The sequence below is a fragment of the Haemorhous mexicanus genome, chromosome 6 (assembly GCF_027477595.1).
Source record: "Haemorhous mexicanus isolate bHaeMex1 chromosome 6, bHaeMex1.pri, whole genome shotgun sequence".
Taxonomy (NCBI): Eukaryota; Metazoa; Chordata; class Aves; order Passeriformes; family Fringillidae; genus Haemorhous; species Haemorhous mexicanus.
Window position 1 is genome coordinate 54,957,185 of NC_082346.1, and position 24,214 is coordinate 54,981,398.

A 24,214-nucleotide genomic window follows, 5' to 3' on the forward strand; every position below is an offset into this window, starting at 1 on the left:
TTACAACCAAAGTATTTTGAAGCCACAAGATGCCTGCTCTGACATCTCCATTTAAACAAATACAAGTAATTACACAGCTCAGCATAGCAAACACAGTAATTTGTGTTCGCTCAAGGTTGTTATCAGGAAGACTAATGAGTGTTTGGCATTCTACAGCATCTGAGTTTCCTTGTATAGGTCAATCCCTTCAGAGCAGGTAGTGGCTGACAGACATCCAAGAGCTGCTCCATGTGCAGGGGCCACTTTACAGCACGTGGTCCAGGGAGAACACTTAAGCTTAAAATTGGTTGAGCAGTGGCTGGTTTTGTGGTTGGAACCATGAAGACCTGCAGCACTGAGTTGATATACTGGGAGAAGAGATGGTTTGACTCTTCTAGAATTTCCTTCATTCCTCTCTAAAGCAAGAGCAGAAGCCAGGGAGGAAAGTACAAGTCAGAATCCCCACTAGGTCCCTCTTCTGGCACCAGTGGTGCTAGATACTTGGGGTACAGTGCAAAGACACACATAGTTCTAAAGGGAAGGATTTAATTTTTTGCAGGACTTGTCTGGATACATAATTCATTCAATGGACCAACAATCAGGTCCACCGATAAAATATAAAATATCTTTTAATATAGACTCATTGCTTGCTCCAAAGTTAAATCTTTGCCTGAGCTCTGATTTCCACAGTGATTTTACAATGTGAGGTTTGAAGAGTCTGTGTTTTCTAAAAGGACAGATTGTAGGTCACAGATTAAGAAATGGTTATAGACATCTGAGTCAAGATTCTTTCCACTTAATTTTTTAAGACATACAGCTCTGTGCAAATTCACAAGCTTCTGACAGTCTCTCTGATCAAAATCTCTACTATTCCTCCAGTACATTTTCCTCTGCCTATTCCCCACTCCTCCCTGTATCCTAAGGCCAAATTATGCAAATAAATGTCTTGGGTTTTATGACATAGACACTCTTGAGAAATATTAATTCAAAGTCACATTAAGTTTTTCTTGCTTCAAGTTCCCTGACAAACTTGACAGACAGAGTAGTTTTTCAAAAACCTCACTAAGATACAAGTTATCTTCCAAATTAGTGCTAATGCCTAATAAGGCAAAGCCAAAACAATTCTATGATTTTGTACAGAGAATTGTGCAAGTCATGCCTTTTAATGATCATTAAGGTTTTTTTAATTATCTTTAATTCTGAAAGGGTCTGGTTGAGCATGTAGAGGCAATAAAACTTTTCATTTAAACTCCCTAATAGATGAAAATTGTAAATTACGATGTATAAAGTCAGGGGTGCCTGATTCACTAGACCTTAATGTTCAAAGAAAAAGGCATGTCCTAAATCCAGACAGATTAAAAACAAAGAAAATCCTAAGCCAGCACCCCACTGTGAAACTACAGAAGACCAAAGGACTTGTCAATATTTGCTGGGCTATATATACCCACCTAACTTTGCTGTGCAAATCAGTGATATAAATTCGCAACCCTGATCAGACATACACATGAAAATATGTCTTTGCACACACACCTACATAGACATGTAAATGTATACATATACAGCTACCTGGGGAAAAAAATCAGGGCAGCAGAGCTACCAGGGATTTGGGTAAGAAGCTAGAAAGAAACTAAATGTCATAGAACAATTATCACTTTGACTTCTTTAGAGATACAGTGCTGCTGAATCAAGCATTTGTGTTACCTACTGTAGCCCTCATAGTGCTATGGTTGCAAAACTGGTTTTCTTTCAAAGGTAGTTTGTCTTCCTGAAAGGACTTTCCATCCCAGCCTTTACTTGGTGAGTAGCCCTATCGAAACAGTTCTAGTCTGTTTTTGCAAAACAGAGCAAGACCATGTTTCAGTACTGAAACTGAGACATACCTGCCCAGAGAACCTGATCCTGCTTTCCTCCTGCATGAAAACAGCTTAGTTAGGAACAATGAAGCCACTAACACAGCCAAGGCAAGAAATTCTCACCTGAGAAGGATTAGTAGGAAATCACAGGAAAAAAGTTCTGAAAATCCATTCCTAATGCCCAAGGTATGAAACTATTGTATAATGTAATCAAGACCTTTAAGAGTAGGGACCAAAGACCCTTGATATGCTCAATTGCAATCAGCAATCTGTTATATAAGTCAGGGCAGAATGCCATAAAAGTTACCTTTGACCTTAAATTTAGTGACCTCTTAAGGGCATTTGTTTTTCTCTCAGTTTCTAGTAGCAAGAGGAAATACATTTCAGGTTACCTGTATTTCTCCTGAGCAATTTTTTTCAATTCCTACCTGTCTACCTCATCAAAACTGCCTCTGCCTTCCACTCATCAGAGCACACAGGATATTTTCCAGGACATACTGCCACAGGACTGCAGTGAAAACAGTACTGAAGTAAATTCAAATTGCATGTATCATTCCTGATGGTCATTATAACTTTAATATTTCCTTCTGGAGTTAATATTCTGGATGATCACTGTCAGCTGGGGATGTATATTTACCATACCAGCAGTGCTGTTAAGGTAAAGAGAAAAGATTTATCATTCTTTCAGAAGGAAGGTTATGACGTTTTGGGTTGGGGCATTTTGTTGGGAGGGTTTTAATTTTTTGAGACAAACAAATTTGTCTCATCATATTAAAAAAAATGAGTCAATAATAACAATCCTTTTTGCTCATTAGTTCTTCACTAACAATATCACTGTGATGTTTTCTCAGATACTTCACTTGCATTAGAGCAGTTTTGTTGCTTTTCCAGTTCCAAAGCAGAACAATAATGACAGTAGCATCCAAAAGAGTTTCTTGTAATTGCCTAAATTGTACAGCACCTTACCAGGATGTCAGTAAAACAGCCAAAGAATTTCACATTTTAAAACTGGGCATATCATCTGATATAGCAATTTTGAGCACATTTTCAGACTAGTCAGAGTTTATAAGCTTTCCCAACTCTAGTTTAGCCAAAAGTCTTTCATGGACCATCTGGTTTTAATGAAACAAAACTAGAATATTTGGTGTCTTTTTCACTATGTTACATTAAATTAAAGCTTAAAACATCAGTAAAGCAAAATCCATTCTTTTTATATTATGTTTTTTAAATTAAACATTAAGTATTTTGGCTAAGTAAATGTGTGTATTTTAGTAAAACTGTACAGCATATACTGTACAATACAGTCAGCAGAATCCTTAGTTCTCTTGCATATTCCTGGTCCATAGGCCACTGAGGCAAAGGGAAGTGTTTCCATTGACATCACTGGGATCTAAATGAGGTTCCTGCTGTGAGTGACACCACATCCTTCCTCATCCTAAAACGTGAATGAGGTTTCAATCCTTCTCCTGTGAGAAAAGGTTCAAATTATGCTTACAGTAGCTCTTCCTAAATTATGTAATAAAGGACCCAACTGTGCATCCCATACACACTTGGTAACCCAGATGAAATTCAGTGAAATCAAGATATTAATGTCATAAGAGGTTTTATAGTGGAAAGGCATTGTGAACTACATAATCTTTGTACATACTCTATCTGGCTATAAATTGGCACTTTGGGTGTAACTTTCACAGTGCCTGCAAGACTGTATCTTCCAGCAGCTGTTGAACAGCAATGGAGTTTTGAGAATCCCACCCTAAATGTGGCTTATCACTTCTGAGCTCAGCCACAACAGGTTAGAATTCTCTGCACTTCACCATCAGTCTCAAAAATTTGTTCTGCAAGTGGAAATGCAGAACAAGATTACAGATGTGTAGCAAAAAATTCCATTTTTAACATCAGAAATGCCTAGTTCTGTAGACTCAAAGAGGCCAAATCAAGAAACCAAAAAGGTCAACCAGCCACTGCCTGAAGAAGATGCCACCTTCCACAACTCAGCTAAGGCCAACCAACACAAATATGATTTCTTACTTATGAAATCAGTTTGTTTTACTGTAGCAAGTGGCCATCATCTTTTTTCTGTGTATTTTTCTTTGCAGTTCCTATCACTATAACCCTCATTGCAGAGATTCATCCCTTTTGTAGGAAACCCAGCAGTAAATATCCAACACACAAATATCATAGAGGCTGACAAAGATGCAGATACTATTCAAAGGGGCTATCACAGCCTGTTCTGTCCTATTCACTCCCTCAAATCAAATTATGTTGGTAAGGTAGACTTCATTTTATTTCTTCTTTCTGTTTTTTTCTCCATGGTAGTTTCGAGGTTATAATTGCTAAATAGCTAGAAGAGATAGTTCCAGCCCTGAATTCCTTACAAAGTCCCCTAAACAGGAGTTTTTCTGGGAGAAAGGGCTGAGAGAGGACTGCATGAATTGGCCCATACGGAGTTACATGCTAACTGTTGTTATTGTTCTCAGAGAGTGCATTTAAGGTTTTGGGAACAAACAATAAAACGAACAGCTGAACAATTTTAATCATGGCCCAGTTCCTAGTTACAATTATTTTTAAGCTGTCTCACCATTAGCTAGACTCTGATTTTTTTTTTCCCAATGAAAAAGTACATTATGTAAAACTTAAAGAAATACTGGCTTTAAATGACAGGAAAAGTAAAAAATAGATTAAAATAGATTCTGAAATGTAGCATACTATGATTTGTGCTATTAGCCCTGCATTTTTGTATGAGTTACACATGATTTTTAAAATATTCCATTCTCTGTATACCTCATGTACTAGCCAGTTCTCTAGGAAAATATGCTTTCCTAGATAAGTTGAAAGAGTGGCCTCTGAACTATAAGACTAGACAGAATATCAGATTTTGACCACAGACGTGTCTGAACAAAACTAGAATTCATGCTCATATGAAAGGCATATTTCATGCATTCTGTATTTCAAAATGCTCCAGCAGGGACACATCAAATCAGAGAAAGATGACAGCTCACACAAGGAAATGGGAATGGGAGAATAGGATGGCACAAGGACGTGAAGACATTTGGAGAGACTACTGACCAAGAATATCCTTTTAAGATCCCCTCTTCATTCATTTAAGGCCTGATTCAATTACTTCCACTGGAGTCAACAGGAAGACTTGTGGTCTTCAGTGTCTGTTATTGTGGCTTATTACTTGTGTTACAGTAGCACACTGAATATTCAATCAAGTTCAAGCACTGTAATACCAGGTGCTACACAAACACCCACAGTGGCATAATCCCTTTTTACCAATGCTCGCATCAAGCAAGACCTCAAATCATGTAGGAGGAAAAAACATAGCAAAAAAAAAAAAAAAAAAAAAACATGGGAAAGAATCCAAAGGGAGCCCAAGGGATTTAAACTGGATTACAAAAAGAGAAAAAGAGTCAGAGGCAAAGCAAGACTGGTTGCCAGTCCTTTCTATTAACCCATTCTTCCTGTTGATGAATTTTGGACCAAACCCACACCACACAATATGAATGATAATTGAGTAAATTTAGTAAAATGCTTACCTGCTAAATAAAGTGAACTGCCACTGTCTTTCTACTCAAGGAGATTCCTTGAGTACTGCAGATACACTGCTGTAAAAATACTCAGTGTGTAGAAGGCAGGAATCACAAGTGCTCCACTTGCAACTCTCGTTCTTAATAAGAATTCTGCAGGAAAATGTCATAAACAGAAACACAGAATCACTCCAGAGGTTACCCATTTCCCCCCAGCCCACAGTACAGCAGGATCAGTTCTAACCATGTCATTCCTAACAGCTGTTTGTCTCATCTGTTGATGGATGCTCCAAGCTAACAGTAAGCAATCTGTTCCAGCTCTTCACCTCCCTTGCCATTAGAACTGTTTTCTTTATTTCTAATCAGAACCTTTCTTGTCAGAGTTGATGTTATTAGTTCTTCTCCCACTATGTCCTCTCTTAGGTCTTCTCTTCTTTAGTTTAATCAAGCCAAACACATTCAGATCTCTCCTTAAAATCATCTTGTCAACTGACATTCAGCTATAGGCCCACTGTTACCATAGTGATTTTCTACAATTTCTACTTGGGTTGTCCATTCTGTATTTACACAGTTGATTACTCCTGGCTAAGTGCAATAACTTCTACTTGTCTGTCAAACAATCTCTGAACTTCATGTCTAAATGTATTTTTGAATTCTAATTATTTTCTTTAGTGCAAGTAGAGTTAGTGTCAACTGCAAACTTTCTAAGCCTATCCAATACCATCATAAAGGACACTACTTAAAACCTTGAATACTGGAAGGCCTTAACAGATACTCATTCAATACATTAAAGAACTACTAAAAAGTAGTATTTAGATGCACTTAGTAAGTCTCTTTTACACCCACTCCCCAGCAGGTTAATTGAGAATATTTGCATTTATTCTCATTAGAATGTTATATAAAGCAATATCAAACATCTTACTAAAATCTGTATAGACTTGCTAATTCTCTATAGAATCGCTGTCCCCAGGGTCTGCTGCTCTGTTGTGGATTGGCTTGACACAATAAAACTGATGCAACTTGTTCCTGACTGTTCTCCAAACATTGGGTGCTGTTGTCTGTGTATTCTATGTGTTTAAATTTAGGTTGTTTGCAATTTCTCCAGAATTTGGAGGGAAACTGTATTTATATTGATCAGTCTATTCTTTCTAGCATTTCTTTCCCCAACTTTCCAAAGATAGTCACTACCTTTTTCCTTCTTCTCACCTATCTTCAGTGAGTTATCAACTACTAATTATGCTGAACCTCACTTTCTTTAAAAATCTCTAAAGGTGTTACATAAATTCCAGACAATCTGGGACCATTAAGTTAGTTAAATACCATGCAGTTAAAACCTGCAACTTCGTGAAAATACACAGAGAAGCATGAAGGTTCATTTTGCAATTTCCTGAGTTTTTAAGGGGTTTATTTCAGAATTTTAATTGCCCCTTCAATAAAACCTTTCTCCCCTTTTTAAACAATTGGTGGAAATGGCTGGTTATTTTTAGCAGCATGTGTTATTTATTGCCTAGGAACAAAGCTGGATCATTCACATACAGATTTAGTCTTATGGCTATGAAGAATAAATGTCCTGTTTGGATTCTCTGATGGCATAAAAAAATTTATTTCACATCTGTCCTTCCCAAAAACAATTGCACTGTGCAGAAATATCAGTGAAATGTAGCATCTGAACTAATTAAACCTATTCCACAGAGCTATTTATCCCAGACACAAAATAATGCCACAGAATCCTAGAATCAATTAGGTTGCAAAAGACCTTGGAGTTCATAAAGTCCAACCTACGACCTATCAACACCTTATCAACTAAACCATGGCACTAACTAACCATGCCACATCCAGTCTTTAAGCATCAATGCTTTTAGATGGCAAATAAGAATCTTCAAACACAGTTCAGAGGGGTTTTTTGCACAGTGAGGCATCATTGACTTCAGCCAGAGCAAGATCAGATTCAAAAATGGCAACGCCCTCCATCTACTGTCCTTCCTCTCAATCAAATACAAAGCCAAGATTAATCTAAGTATACTCTTAAGCAAATGACAGGGTTGCTTACAGCCTTGCATACAGTCTTGACACCAGTTTACTGCTAAATTCCATGAATGTGCAATTATGAGAGTCCAAAAATTCCTACCTACCTTGGCAACATAATACACACATTGAAAGTGGAAAAAGAACCAGCAGAAATAGTCATAATAATCATCAACCTCATCTCATAGTTAGCTCCCTTTCCATCCTACATTCACTGTGGAGAGAGTAATTAACAAGTCATTTATTTCTCTGTAACTCTATATTTCCAAGAGTTTTAAAAAACAACAAAGAGTTAATTGTGAAAACCTAAATAATTTTCATGCTGCATAATAAGCACACTACATGAGAATATTTAGGTGGAATTCCCTCATTTATTTTATTCGTTTTCAACTCTTGATAAACATGTGTCTAATGATTCCAAATTCTATTAATCTCCTGCCCACTAACCACAACCTTTCAATGCAAGGCCCAAACTACTTAATAGCATCCTGTAAGCACAGTTGTTTTCAAAATAAGAGATTATGGAATAAACTCTGGACAGAAGGACAAATTTATAAACAATTCAGATGATTTTTTTATACAAAGATTGGCTGGAATATCAAACAAACTGCCAAAAGTCCTGCAGCCAGCAGTTAAAGTGACTTGTGTACATTAATTCAAGAAAAAGTTGGATTATGCTTTGGAAAAGAAGGAAATACTACAGTACAGCAGCCACTAGCTATTTTTTTTTTCCTCTTTTTTTTTTTTTTTGTACAGCTGGGATTATGGTTAGACTGTTCCACACAGTTAACAAATATACTACAATTAGCAAACTTTCTTCTTTCATTTTCTGTAATCTGCAAGAAAGTTTCCCATGGTTTTACAAGGCTGACCAGTTGGTTCCTTTTGCAAGACTACATTTATATCTCTACTTGCTGAAGTAAACATGTCTCTTTTTTTTGGCTTAAGAATGCCTAGCAGCACTTTAAAAAGAAATTTGAGCCTGAAAAAACAGATGAGAAAGACCAGATAAAGTAGAACATCTTAATGAGTAGATAATTCAATAGATACCTGGAGAACAGAAAAATTGAAACCAAGAGCATCTTCATTTGTTACATGTTCTGACATGTTCCATCCTTTCGTGGTCATCAGGACTTATCACACAGCAGGAAAAACAATTAGATACAGGATAAATAGTTCAGGGAAAAGAACAACAATATGAAAAGTCAAATGCAAATTCATTCTTCATCAAAGTTTTATGTCATAATAAAACTGATAAAAATTGTTTTTGTTGGAGAAGCGACCACTAACTATGCCAGAAAACTAAAACACTAAGATAATCACCAACCCAGGAAAAAAGAAAAAGAAAAAGCAGAAAAAAACCCCAAGATTTCATGGAGCTTCCAATTTTCATTGGGAAAGAGAAGGCTCGAAGATTCCTGGGATCAGTGAAGTCCTGTCATTCACCCAAGCTGTCCTCCTGGTGCCACAAACAGCAGGAGTAAATACAGAGCTGGTCAGAGCCCCAAAGGTTGGGTAACTTGATTGCAGTGACCATGAGATGGTGGAATTCAGGATCCCAAGGAGAGAGAATCAGGCAAGAAGCAGAATCACAACATTTGACTTCAGAAAAGCAGATTTGGCCTGATTAAGAACTAGTTCAGGAAGAATCCTGTGGGAGAGTCTTGGAGCAAAGAGGGGTCTGGGACAGAGGGTTCATTTTCAAAGATCACCCCCTCTATGCTCCAAAACTGTCTGTTCCCACATTCAGGAACTCAAGCAAAGGTGGCAGGAAGCCTGAATGGATGAAAAGGATGGCCCTGAAAAGACTCACGCACAAAGTATACAGGATGTAGAAAGAGAGGAAGATGAACCTAGGAAGAATACAAAGGCAGTGTTTAATCACACAGAGATTGGATTAGGAAAGCCAAAGCCCACCAGCAGCTGAAGGGTGGGAAAGGGAACAAGAAAAGCCCCTACAAGTACAGTGGCAGCAAAAGGAAAACCAGGGGAAAAGTGGGCCAGCTGCTAAAAGATACAGGGTACATCAAAAAGGCCAACTCACTCATCTTGATATAGGAAAGACCTTTTTCACTTTTTCATAAGAACAATCAGTCACTGGAACAACCTCCTAAAGGGTGCAGTTGGGTCCCCATCACTGGAGCTTATCAAGACACAGGTGAACAGGGTGCTAGATAATCTCCTCTAGACCCCCTTTTCTGCAGAAGTTTAGACCATACATGCTCTTACAATGTCTCCCTCAACATGTGTTATTCTATGGTTCTCTGATTCTGTGATTCTATGATTTTATATTCAATGTCCTCTTTACCTCAGTCTTCAGTAGGAAAGAGGTTTACCTTGATGAATCCCAGGCCCTAGACACCAGTGGGAAAGTCTAGACCAAGGATTACTCTTCCACCAAGGGTAATTAATATCAGGAAACAGTTAACCAAATTAGACACCTATGAGTCCATGGGGGTTTATAAGATGCACCCATTTATGTTGGCTAATGCCATTGTGAGACATTTCTCAATTATCTATGAACACTTAGAATGCTCAGCACAGGTTTCTACGTGGGAAACATTCTGATTCCTGTATTCAAGAAGAGCAAAAATGAGACTTTGGAGAACTACAGACCAGTCAGCCTCACCTCGGTCCGTGGGAAGGTGCTGAAGCCAGTCTTGAAAGCCATTTCCAAACATACACAGGACAAAAAAGTGGCAGACCCTTGTAAGTATGGATTTAGGAAGAGGAAATCACCTCCTCTATGATAAGATTAGTCTAGAGAACAAGCAGTGGATGTAATCAATTTTGACCTTGGTCGAGCTTTAGACACTATCTGTTGTACCATTCTTACAGAAAATGAATATGAGTTAAATAAGTGGAGAGGAAGGCAGGCTGACAACCAGCTCAAAGGGCTGCAGTCAGTGCTAGGAAGGCCAGATGAAAACAGACTCCTTGATACTACACCCACACTAATTAGTAAATAAGCCAGAATGAGAATAGAATGTCTGTCAGGTAGCTGTAATGTGACATCATCAGATGACATTCTACATGCTGGAGGCAAAATCTATCAGGTTTAAATTAAGACAGAGAGTAGATTTACTAGAAAGCTTTTGTTTTCTTGATTCAAACATTTATCATAATTTTAGACCAACAGCTAAAGTTCATCTTTTGTAATTATAAATTATGGCTGGATGAAACTTGTCTGGGCCTGCCCTTTATTTCATTCTTAGTTGCATTCCCTTAGTCTTTGAGGAACAAGTAGTCAAATTAGGAAGTCCTCTTACAAAATGGTTTACAAGTAAGCAGGATTATTTCTGCAAACAATGGAAAAGTCCATCTGTTGAATAGCTATTCACAAGAGAGGAAAATAAAATGAGGTTATTTGGAAAAAAAATATTGTGTCAAAAGGTCTTCACAGTGATGGAGATGCCACAGTGATGTTGTGATTTACCTTGGCATGAGGTAAAAAATTATACACTGAAGCTTCAGAGAGTAAAAGATTCACAGTTGCATGCTCAGGATGTTATCAGAAACAAAGTTGTAGAAGAAAATAAAGATCAAATACTAAATTATGGACAAAGGTCATGGAGAAAGGCCACATTTCTAAAAGAGAAAGCCTGAGATAGCATCTGTAAGCAATGCTAGTGACAAGCGAGAAAGGGAGAAGAATTGTGCCTCTACATGTTTATTATTGCCAAATAGGCTGAAAAAAAAATCAACATCACTGTTATGGTATTTTCTTTCACTGGACCTAAAGGACAGCAGCAGTGGAATCTGCTGTTTGTGTTAAAGTGTCAGGAGGAGAAAGATCAAAGACATGGAAACATCTGCTTTTAGAAGCCACTTGAAAAATAATTATGCAATAGCCTGTGAAAAACATCTGTTAGAAATGCTGCTGTCCACCCATCAAATAGAAGAAAGACACTTCAAGAAAATATAAGAGGGACCTGAGGAGGAACAGGGCTCATTTTTCTCTTGAAACATCCATTACCTCAAACCTAAAGTGAAACCCAAAGGTAAGTTTAGCAATGGAAATATATGTCAGAAGCAAGCAGCATGACAGACCACTGCCAAACAGATGTTACAACCTGTTATTACATAATCAATACAAATAGAGCCAGAAACCATGCTTAGCATGTACTCTTTCTGAAGACAAACAAAGTGCTTCCTGGGAATTTTCAGCCCTCCCATTCACACAAACCAAGGCCTTCCATTTAGTCAAGGACTTCTCTGTTCCACAAGAGCAAGACTATTCCAGCTCAGAGCCTCCCTGCCAATCAGTCAGAGGAGCCTAAGTTCACAGCAGATCTCCACTCATTATATGGGATTGATTCAACATCCAAATCTTTCAGGAGGACTACTGAGCCCAAACCAGAACTGTAACCAATGCATCATTCTACCTGGATTTGAAAACATCCTTACCCCTTTGATGTGCTGTACACACTCAACAGCTCATTCAGTACTGGAACACATGTCCTGACATAGGGGATTTTATCTAAACCATTTCAATCAGCAATTAAGATAGAGAGTGCATATGTGCTATTCCCAGGTTCCTGCTGATTAGCAGAAACTGGCTGAACTAAGAGGTTTAACACTCTTCTACCCTGTGCCTACTTTAGCAGAAGTAAAGGAAGAGTTCACATTTTAGTTCTTAAAAAGCCAAAAAAAAGCAACATCTTCCAACTTCTGCATCAAATAATCAGCATAGCTAACTTCATCTGCATATCAAATGGCATATTGGTGAGATTCTTCATTGCATGTGACACAAAGAAGATTGGGATGAGACCCTTGCCTCTCTTGCTCCTCAAGTTAATGTTCAAATTCAGTTGCATAAGAAATCCTGCCTTTCCTACCAAAAGAAATTCCCCTTGGACCTCAGAATATACCCCTCAAATGGACTGTGATGTGTTGCTGCATTTGCCTCAAAAGTGGATATTTGTCACTAGGAAGCAAAGCACTTGCCACAGATACAATAAGGTATCTAATATGCCTCAGGGGTAAGGAACAAGACACAGTAATGTAAAATACTATTTTCATATCATTAATAGAATGACTTCAAAATATAGTCACTTTGCTGCTTATCTGTCAGAAGAAAATAGAACAGAGGGAGGAGGTGTGGTTTTAAACATTCCCAAAATAATTTTAAAGCAGATTTTTAATCCATAGTAATTTACAGGAATTATATTCTCAAAAGAGTGGTTTGTAAAAAGCATCATTGCAATGTTTTCTTTGGTTGTTTTTATAAACAAAGAATTTATATGAAAATTTTTAGACTCTGTTACTCCCAGTTCTTTTCTGACCTATCAACAGTGCTTAATGCAGATGGTTTAATGATTGTTTTGTTTTCTCTAAAATTTTTTAAAGGAACATTTAGTGAACCCAAGATTCAACCCCAGTCTTCAGGGTTTGATAAAAAAAATCCGTGGTTTTCTGCCTAAAAGCATTTACAGATGAGGAGTAAAATGCACTGAGTATGACAGATTTAGGTATTTGTCAAGGAGTGGGAGGGCAGGTGGGAGAAAGCTATGAGTATGTGCTGCTGTCCTCAAGTGTTTCCTTGAAATCCACAGACTCCCAGCAGTGTTCCAAAACAAGATCAGTGTCAATCTTAAACATTCTCTTGCACATAGATATCTCTTCTAAGTCCCATGGAAGAATACATGTTTTGGAGCTATGGGAAGGAAATTTATGAAAGTAAATTCCCTAGGTTAACATGCAGCAGAAGAGCTCTGTCTATCACATCACTTTAAATTAACATCAAAAGAGAAAATATATTGAACTATATTGCCCTTTGAATATTTTTCTCAATTAAACAATGCAAAATTTGGCTCAAGTAAACCATCTTCAAATTCCTCTCTCCTGCAGCCGGAATGCAGAGAAGACATCAACTGAAGAGCAATTTCAATATTTTACCAGAGCACAATATATTCTGGTTTTGTGCTCCAAAGTACATGGAAGTTTATATTATGGAATGAGATTCCCAGATTAGAGCAGGTTTTCCTGTGGCATTTGGAAAGTGTAGCAATTGGCTTCAATCTAGAATTTCCACAGCTAACATAGGTCAAGTGTGTCAGACCAATTTCCATGTCAGTAGACCAGCATATGCACGTAAATGCTATATGGCTGCTCCCTGACTGTAAATGATCTAGTAACAGTCCATGACAAGGCTGCCTCTGACTTCTAGTGCCAGTTAATTTAACAGTCACTGCAATTTATTCAAAACCTTGGGTACCTTGTCATCTGTTTTAAAAGCAGAAATTGCCATTTAGTGACAATTTCAAGTTGCCTAGGATGGCGGAGGGAACAAACAGCTATGCTTACTAATACATTTTTGGGGTGTTTTAAGAATAACTAGAAAAGGAAATTCCAGCATCTTGACAGATGTGAAGACTGACCTACACAGAGAAGTTGATTTGGATTACAGTAGAGTATGAATTTAAATGCAAATCTTCCAGATTAACCCCTGAGATAGCAACTTCTGTTATGATTTGTCTTGCACAGACTTGTGAGAATTTGTGCAGAAAATTAATCTGAGGCAATTTATCAAAAGGAGCCCCTCTGGAATAATTTCTTGTAACCAAATCCCTGGGACTTCTGGTTCAAATGATGTTAGTTTGTACCTTCAAGTCCTTTTCTACACCTGACTGGGCTGTCACTTATACCAGCTGGCCAGCTCCACCAGACTCTGCCCCCAGCTCTACAAGTGAAGAAGCAAAAGTGTGATGGAGGCTCCCCTGTGCAGAGGGTCACACTCATATTTTCACCCAGCAGTGCTCTCTTTACAGTTCACAGCCAGTCATCATGCACATGGGTTAACACAATTCCTAGAAGACACTAGAGTAAAAGAATTAACCACTTTCTCACATATGAATGAGATGTAATCAACACATCAGTGAGACAAACTGTGTAATTCCTAACATATTGAGCAGGGATTGCTCCCGTCCAGCAAATGGACTTTGGCCCATGCTATAAATCACCACAAGCAGTGAAAACCCTGGAAAATCATGGCCTCTCTGGAAGAAACAGATTTAATCTGGTCTTCAGACATTTGGGTGAGGAAAATACAATGTATAAAGCTGCTCACAGAAGGTCATGAACCACTTGGATTGTGTCATGTTCTGAAAGCAACACATGATAGTCAGTTAAATGTACTTAGAACACATGAAATCAGACAGGTTTGATTTCTGTCAGCTGCTTTATGAATCCTCTATTCTTACCACTTGCTCATTTTATGGGCTCAAAAAATTATTTTAAGTTAATCAGCCGTCAATTAATATTATGCCCGTTTCCACTTAGAAATCTTGTAGGATTTTCCAGCTTTTTCAGGTATGCTCCAAACTATCCACTTTACAGCAGAAGGAAATAGCTTATCAGCTAAAGAACAATGATGTTACCAATTTTTCTTACATTTTTGCTACCAGCCAACATATAGATTAATTTAGATGGGTTTTTTCCGTTGTTTTTTTTTTTTTTCCTACTTTAAATCAACCTACAATAAACAAAAATTGGTAGTTCCTTGTCTGGGACACCAAAGATGTGAACATAAAGTTCCACAGCACTTAGAATTTTGTGGAAACTATTACAGGGTTGAATGAAACTCTATATATGAGTGGAACCTTGCCAAGACAATTTAGCGCCCCAAGTAGACAGGTAAAATTTAAACTAGCAGCATTTCAAGTTCAAAGACAAAACTTGAATCTCAGTACAATTTTTGAAACACTTTTGCTATTGTTTCTTTCTCTTAGCTCCACGTACCATTTTTAAGCATCTTCCCACTGCTAATGCATAAAAACAGTCTGTCTCTAGAAATTGTAAGTAACATAATTAATGAATTTTAGTTTATTTGTGGAAGGTAGAAAATTAAAAATTTACTGATTTCTTCCTTCAAAATTCTCCTTCCATCACTTTTTCATTTTAAATAAGGCTGATATAGATCTTGCATCAACGGAAGCACAAGCCTCTGCAACTTGAAATCAAGCAGTAACTGCATTCAGGTACAGCAGCACCAAATTCTTGCACTCTGTGGACTGCACATGTTCTCTAGCATGCCAGCTCTGTAAGAGCAAAACCATAATAAGCTGGTGGCATCAGGTCTTCCACACCTCAGTAGCTGCAGCAGCTCATTTTCTAATACCCATTGTCATGCCACACCTGCATGACTCGGCATCCTCTGTGCCACAGACCCAGCTCTGGAGCACATGCAGCAGCAGAACCTTGGGCTCTTAGCAACATGAGAAGCTCAGCAGTGCAGTCTCTGGGTCTCTGCACAGAGCATTTGAGTCACTCCCTTGGATTTGGGCATCTAGATTCTGCCTAAGTTTTTCTTTATGCACCTAAGTGCTTTTTTGGATCTCACTCTAAATTCTTACATATCATAAAACCTTTTCCAAAAGCTCCATTAATTTCTCCAGCAATTATCAAAAGAACATGAGATTATTTCACTAAACAACAAAATAAAAAATGTATTAATTTTTTTTTCTGGTCTGAAATGAATTATGAAAGAAAACACATCTGCAAAATAAACCTAAAACACTGGTTCTAGTGCTTAAAGCACTTTATAATGAAAAATATATGTAGTGACTTCTGAGACCCTTCTGTTGCTAGATCATAAAATCTAATGCTTAACTGCTATCAACAAATGAATAAAGATATAAAATTAACCAGTTATATGCACACACTTTGCTTTTCCACATCAAGAAATACAAACACTGCACAAAACTCTTTGCAATGTCCTCCACAGTACTGAAAGATTACACAGCATCTGCATGAAAACACACTCCTTCTGCAAGGAACACAGAATTAAACAAATACAGCATGATCTAGAAACAGCAGGACATCCAGTCCAGGCAAGTATAACGACTTTGCTGTGTTTTCTTGGGAAACAAAAATACTCTCCTTCATCCTTTCAGAACCCCAAGATGGAGATAACCAGCATCATTTCTCAGGGCTGGTGTCATAAAATGAATTAAAACAGTAGGGACAGGTTGCTAATATTAAATAAACCTGTTGGAATGAGAAAGCATCCATATACATAGGGCTTAATAAGGCCATTCTCCCCTTCTTTTTACCATGTAAAATAAGAAAACTCTAAAGGTTTTCAACTCATCACCCTTACAGGAAATATCTTTTATTCCTCCTGGCAGACTTTTAGTATTCAAGCTGGAAGATGTGGGTTCTACTTTCATCTTCTTTTGATTTATATAATGATCCTGTTTGTTTTTATGAGCTCAGTATACTGTCAACAACAACGGGACTCTCAGCTGGGCTTTGTGGGTGCCGATGCTGAGCTGAAATTGAATTTAAATGGCTCTGAAGTTGGTCTGAACCACAGCCTTCAGATTCATGACCAAACTTAGGATGGAATGAGACCCGTGTTCTGTCCCAGGGCCATTCTTCTTCTACATAGTTGCTTCATTCCCTTGAGACTCCAGGGATAACATCCCCCAGGAGGGATGGAGGTTTTGCTTCTCTCAACAGCAGAAAAGATGTAATACTAGGAGAGACATGCCCTTTGGAGCTGAAAAAGGATGGCTGTATAGACATTATTGGCCCATGTTTCTGACCTTTACAAGAAAGTAGCAGAAGCAGGTGAGCATGCAAAATCTCTAAACACAAAATTAAATTTCAGTGTTAGTACTTTGGATTGGTGTTTTAACTAAAAGGATGCATAAAAGGTAAACTTGAAAGAGAAAAAAATCAAGGTAACATACAAGATCTGTAAAAATTGTCCTCTTAGGGGAAAATATCCATTAAGTCTATATCTGTCATGGCTCAGCCTCACTTTCCATGAAAATTCCTGTAAATGAAGTAAATATCTGAAAAAAGAAAAAAAAACATAAGTCAGGGAAGTGCATGAAGCAGCCCTTGAAAATACTGAGTGTTTGGTACAGACCTCCAGCACCAGCTAACTGCTAACACAGCTAAACTGATGCTTGTACTAAAGAAAACAGAAGACTTTCAAAGACCCTGCAGAACGTCTACAGTCCCATAAGGAGACAGTGCCAACATTCTAAATAAATTACTCTTGTCATTTAACCTATTGATAAGGTCATTGCAAACTTCACTAATGTGATATTAACTGCTGTGCCTACATTTGTTAAAGAGGGATCCAAAAATACCTTTCAATAGCAGGACCAATATCAAGAAAGAGCATTGTGTGCTCTTCCAGGCTGTGACACAGGAATACAAAAAATTTCTTGTTTTGCTCTGCTAAAGAACATTTCAAGCACAAGTTCAAACTACTTATGTCTAAGTCAGGGGTTACCTCCCACTAAATTCAATAGCACCAAGGGATGGATGGACCTTCAAAAAGCTTCAGTTATGAGAGAATGTTCATGTCCATATGAAACCAAAGGTTTTATTTTTCACTCTTCATCCAGTTCTGCTATACCTCTAACATGCTACACTTACTCTCAGCTTCTAACATATATTATTTTTTAAGATGAAGGGTGTGGAGGAAGCAGAGAAACAGGGAAGGGCAGACTAAATTAAGATCACAAAGCCACACCACATTTTCAGCAGCTAGCTGATATCCTATGAAACAGGATTTCAAACCATCTTTGGATTCCCTACTAACAAATTCCCAAGAGCTTTCTGTGTATGATGATAGCAAATTTTCCTTTTTTTTTTTTTTAATGATTCTTCAGAAAGGGCACAAACTGATCCTTTGGAGAGATAGTGCTTTTTATCTGCAGGGACTTTGTAAACAAATTGATCCAGATGTTTTGCTTTAGAACTCTCCAGACACAGTAAATTATTCCTTACTACATCAACACTTCATTTCCTCTATTTGCAACTAATATCTCAAAACAGAACCCTTTGCAAAAGACAAATAATTGAAATGTTGTATCAGTATTAGCCAGATCATTTGGACTCTTTCTTTTAAAAAAAATCTGTCTTCTATATAGGGATGCATTTGGTTACATATAATCATTTCCAGAAAGGATCAAGATCAAATGTATTAAGAATGTATTTGGATCCTTTTCCTAAGCCACTGAAAATTTATCAAAGAAATACTGAGAATTGTATCTTTCCTTTCCTTTGTTACATGATTTGTCGCATTTATCTTCAAAAAACCCCTAGACATGTGGAGTGGTAATAGTCTCCAAAGTCTGAGTAAAAAAGTCAGACAACAACTAGTCTATGCAATTAGAATGAAACTAAAGTGAGAAAAAGGACACAGAGACAGAATAAGTATATGGACTAGGTAAAAGATATTTAAGAATATTTGACATATAGATTCAAAAATTAATGGAGAAGAAAGAAACCTGCTCTCTGTGTTACTTGGTGGCATGCCAAAAAGACTGCTTCTCATAAATGCATATAAAGATTTTTTAAATTAATTTATTTTAAAATCAGTAACAAAAAGAGTTCATTTACTTTAAAGATATAAGGGGCTTACAGAAATATGAAGACAAATATATTACCTGTAAAAGGAAAAATATTGAATATATTCCAGATGAATATACTGTATCAAAACACTTTTTGCTAACTTCCTTAACTACCTTTGGATGTTTCTCTTTCATTTTAAAATGTAAATGTTTCTCCATAACATCAAAATAATCTCTCCTATTTACATGCTTTCTGAAGGTCTCATACTGTCAAATACAGCAACTGGGTTTCCATCCTATGCCTCCTGAATTAGAATATTTGCTTTAAAATGAAATCATTGGTTGCTTCCCAGTTACTGTAAGGACAGCAGGATCAACTGAGTGCACAGCAACAGATTAGGAAGCAGGTGGCTTGAGGCTAAATCTAAACAGTTTCCTCACATAGCTTTGTAAAGTGGGGTGCAGATAACTCCTAATGAGTGTTAAGGGTTGTCTAGTCACTTAGTTGTATACAAGGTCTAGACAGGTCAAGGTCTAAGGATCAGAGCTTCTAATTACATTCTATTAAATGCTCATTAGTTGTAAAAGATGTCACTAAAAGAACCTTCAGAGATATAGTGCCTAATTATTAAATATTAGTGCCCTCATAAGACCCTCAGGACTTGAAAAACTATGATAACTTGAAAAAGAAAAAGAGACAGCCAAAAAGGAGGTTAATCTGAGGACACAGCTGAAAACTGAGGTCATTGTTCTATATCACATTCCCCATGTAAAAGAGGAATTTGAAACTCATCGTCTATTGAATCAGTCGGTATTTGGCAGCATCATTTCTAATGTTGAGTTAAACCATTTAGGAGAGAGATTCAGAGAATCTTTCATTGCAAAATGAGCAAATGAAATACATTTATTTCATAACCTGTATTTGCTACAAACACAACTCACTGAACTGTTGCTCATTCCCTAAAAGCTAATAAAAAAGAAAAATAATTATGACTAAAACCAGCATGCTTTTTTACTTCCTTTAAATAAAAGCCTGATATGAAAGCCCTTGTGATTTAGTGTGCTGTTGCTGACTGGCAGGGCAGGATTTGGCCATGCAGCCCCCCAAAGGCTGTTCTTGTGCTGTTTTTCTCCCAGCACTCACACTAGGAAAATACAACAAGTTGGAGAGATAAAAGGGAAGAGCACCTGTTAGGCATGAATTCTGCAATGGCATATTTTAAAACAGCAACAACCAAAGTGAGTAGTAAATAAATGACAGGCCCAGGCTTTGGCCAGTGGGGAAAGGCAGCCACAGCCAGGAACACAAGCACCCAGCTGGGTCAGAAGCAAAGGTAACTCCTGTGTCTCAGTATGCAGCGCTAAGGACTGATCTTGTCCAGCTGGGAAGATGACCCCAGGAGACAGAAATATGTTCCCCAGGGTTTGGAGACAATCTCCTGAGGTTCCCTTTAAGGGCAGCACATCAGTGCTGGAATAACTCCTAAGTACTCTGACATTTCCTTCCTTCCTTCCCTCTTTCCTTCCCTCCTTCCCTCCCTCCTTCCCTCCCTCCTTCCCTCCTTCCTTCCTTCCCTCCCTCCCTCCCTCCCTTCCTTCCTTCCTTCCTTCCCTCCTTCCTTCCCTCCTTCCTTCCTTCCCTCCTTCCTTCCCTCCTTCCTTCCTTCCTTCCTTCCTTCCTTCCTTCCTTCCTTCCTTCCTTCCTTCCTTCCTTCCTTCCTTCCTTTCCTTCCTTCCTTCTTTCCTTCCTTCCTTCCTTCCTTCCTTCCTTCCTTCCTCCTTTCTATTTGAGATCCCAAAAACATGACACTGTTCAGACCTCTTGGACCTATGAAATATTTTGGAAAGTGAAAGACTCCAGGTTTTACTATGACCTCTGGTGCTTCTCAGTCTCCTGACAGCCCTCAAATTACCTGGACTGCAGCCTTGCTTGCAATATCTTGGCTCTGCTGTTCCCTGTCTGCCTGGAACCAATTAATGCATTAGCAGAGAAAAAAAAAAAAAAAAAATTAATCATCCTTTTCTTAACCTCAAAAGATTCAAGTTTTGGACAGACCTCTGTGGAGATGGGGCAAGATTGGAACTGAGTTATCCCTTCCTAGCTAACAAAAAGTTTTGCCATTTCCCTTCTTACCAACTGCTATCTAAGTTGTGGAACTGCATTTATCAGGCTTGCTTCCCTTCCCTCTGTCCTTTATAGAGCCCTGGTAGAAGCTAAAAAAGTGCACCATCTTCTACTCAATGTCCCCTTTTTCCTCCCAGGATTCAAACTGCCCAGTACAAGGTGGCAAGAACCTCCTCTTTGTCATCTTGTCTTTTGGAGTGAATCTTTTTTAGCCTCAAACTGCAGAGTACCAATGCCAACAGGAACACACAACTTTTTTTTGACTCACTCATAAATGGAAAAACTTCCTTCTTCCTAATTCAGAGGTGAATCTTAGAACCTCATAAACCTCTTCTGTTTCCTGTGATCCTATCTATCCAGAAAAGCACCTTTTAGTACCATTCCCTTCTCCCAACGTAGTGCTTCATCCTCCTTGAGACTCACAACCACTCCTCCTGCCCTGACAACCCTCCACCAACCCCTCCCACATGCTCAGGGCATCCCTAAGGCTGAAAGAATGCTTAGATTCAAAATCTGAGGATACCCTCACTCCTGACAAGCCTCTGCCTCTTCCTCCTACTCCATTCTATCTCTGGTCCTTGGTAAGGAGAAAAGGAGGCTGCAAGGAAAGCCTGTAAGAGCAACTCACGTCAGCAGCGCACCAAACCCTGCCTTTGCTCTACCAAACCAGTCTCTAGATGCTCCTCAGGGCCAGCACCATTTAATAAAACCACTCCATGCCCACAGCAAGCAGAGAGCAGCATGAGCACAGCAGGATGGGGTTCAGTCCCCCCAGTGCAGAAAGACACAGCTGGACCTCAAGCAGCTTAGGCACTCTGCAGGTCTCCATGTCCTGCAACCCCAGAGCTACCAGAAGGCCCTGATTCCAACTTCAGCTTCTTTTAATTTTTTGTCCCTTTACCATATTTTCATTTCTGTCCCAAAATACTCCTGTATTTCTTTTTTTACCCTTAAAAACACAAGAGCTGGCTTTTTAAAATGCCAATTAACCAAGAACAGAGGGGAAATGACACATCAGGAGTAAAATGGAGCACTCAATTCTCTGGCTTGCTAATTAGGATTTATGTACTGGAAAAATCCAATTCCTGGCACCGGTGAGTTAATAAAGAAATGAAAAAATGTCTGGAAAATTGGAAAAACTGGTATAATTGTCTAAAAAAACTAGCACATCTGGTCATTTCCCCACACATTGTTATTAGCACCACAATTATTTCAGCAGGAGGCAAGCTGGGAAGAAGTAATACATGACCAATGAAGAAAAGCAGTAGCAAGAAAAGCTATCATTCAGGCACTAACTCCTGAGAGAAAGCAGACTTGGCCCTAAACAGAAAAGTCTATTTTAACATGCACCTCCTTAAACACTGATTTATAGTGTTTAAACTGGAGATAATTATTTCCACTAGGGGTATCACAACTGCAAAATTACCCTGTTCTTTCTGTGAAGTCATTTACATTGGTACATGAATTACTACTGTTTGCTACTTACCTGCTTTTTCTAGGGGTAGGGAGGAAAATATGAGGTGCAAAACAAGATAAAACAGATCTCCAGATAGCAATTCAGACAGCATGTATGTGTGTGTGAAGAGGATTCACTGACATGCTCCTGAGATTACAATGCTTAGCATAAAGATTTCCCAGACCACACCACTGAATGTGGTAAGTTACTTGTCCTTCTTTCATAATTGTTTTTATGAGGAAGGCAAGGAAAAAAAACCAGGAATAACACAAATTACAGCTTCACTCTGTTGATTCTACTTTGAATTTTTTCTTTTATATATTTGCATGGTAATGTTTCATGATATGATAATTTTTACAGTATAGTGGGGTTCTCCTGCTTAGTCTGCAGCATAATCCTTCAGGAATCTTATACAGAATAAACTTCTTGCTAACATAGTGATTACTAAGATCACTAAGATCTTCTAAAAAATGTGCATAAAATTATCAGCCATGCTTCAAAAGTAAAGTATGTTAATTTACATTGTAGCTAAATTGGGCAAGATCCAGTAAGGGAGTAAGTCCTTATTCAGTGCTAGGCACCAACTTTCAGTATGTCCCAGATCCCCCTGGAAAATTCAAAAAGGAAAGTCTTGGGCTCTCTATTCAATTCAGAGGATAAATTCATGCCTCAGAATTTAATCCAAAGCAGCAGCATGCCTGCATACCATGCAGGCAGTTGATGGCAACATATTCAGGAGGCAACCCCCTAGAAGTGGCCTAGATGAGTGCAATGCTTTAAATCCTGATCACTCAAGGCAGCAGTTTCATTTACAGAGTCTTTGGAGCCCAGAAGTCTTGACTCATGCTACGTATTTATCTCTGGGGGGGAAGAAAATAACCCAACAACAACAACCAAACAAACAAACAAATCCATGGTTAATGCTTTCCTATTAAAAGCAGGTTAGGAAAGCAGATGGGCTCCTGTCTTCATATAATCACCCAGCAACTGCCCAGGCAGTAAAGGATCTCATTTCTTCTCTTAGCTCAAGGGAGCTCAAAATCACATCTCCAAAGAAATGTTCCTACTTGCAAGTATGCTCAATCCCTGACACAGTCAAGAATCTCTGGGCCCAAAACAGACAGCAAAAACTGAAGCCCAACAGATCAGTAGCTTTACTTGTAAGGAGGCATAAAGTAAAGACTTTATCAAGCAGCAGCTCCATGGAAAATGCACAGTATGGGCAGGGAGCAAGGAGAAGGAACACATCTCTCTGTGTGATCTGAGCCCTCTTCACTCACATGCCTGAGTGAAACCATGCAGAGGGAGCAGCTGACTACTGCCTACCCAGTGGCAAAGCTCCATGGAGTAAGATGGAGAATGCTCTGCCACACAAACCAAGACTAAAGGACAGCCTAGAGACCAGGTATAACTCATTTGGTGGAAGATGTAGGATCTCATGTTATTACTTAAAAGGCAACTGGAGCATTCTCATACTGCTCAAGTATCTCAGTCTTCAGACTGGGTGAAACCCCTGGTGGTGACCTTTAGAAATAAGTCAGCAGCTGCTACTCTTTTAATTTTTTTTCTTTTTTGTGAAATGTCTGAATGTCCCAGCATGCGAATACCCCTTACAGATTAGGCCCATCTGAAATTCACAAACCTGCCAGCTTTGCCTTTCCCACACTGATATATCATCTACCTCTTTAATTTAAACCTCTTCTTACATGTCTTCTGACCTCATTCAAACACCATTCAACTAGTTTATTCCAAAGTATGTTGCTTCAACATGTTTGGGTTTATCTCTTGAAACTAGCAGAACATTCTTCCCTGTCCCAAAAAAGTGGTCAACAAAACCCAACCATATTCATCTCAACCATGTCAAGATCTCCCTGTTAAGTATACCAAAGAAACATAGGGAAAGGGGAGAAAAGCATGAACTTGGACTAATG

The 24,214-nt window shown here is 38.4% G+C and overlaps 1 long non-coding RNA gene across 1 annotated transcript in view; it reads right to left on the reverse strand.

The window, feature by feature from the left end:
• LOC132329347 (uncharacterized) overlaps positions 1 to 24,214 on the reverse strand; it is an 84,313-nt gene that overhangs the window by 53,550 nt on the left and 6,549 nt on the right. The window contains exon 2 of the long non-coding RNA XR_009487034.1: positions 5,372 to 5,515. This is a non-coding gene — a long non-coding RNA (uncharacterized LOC132329347). The remainder of the gene's footprint in view (positions 1 to 5,371; positions 5,516 to 24,214) is intronic.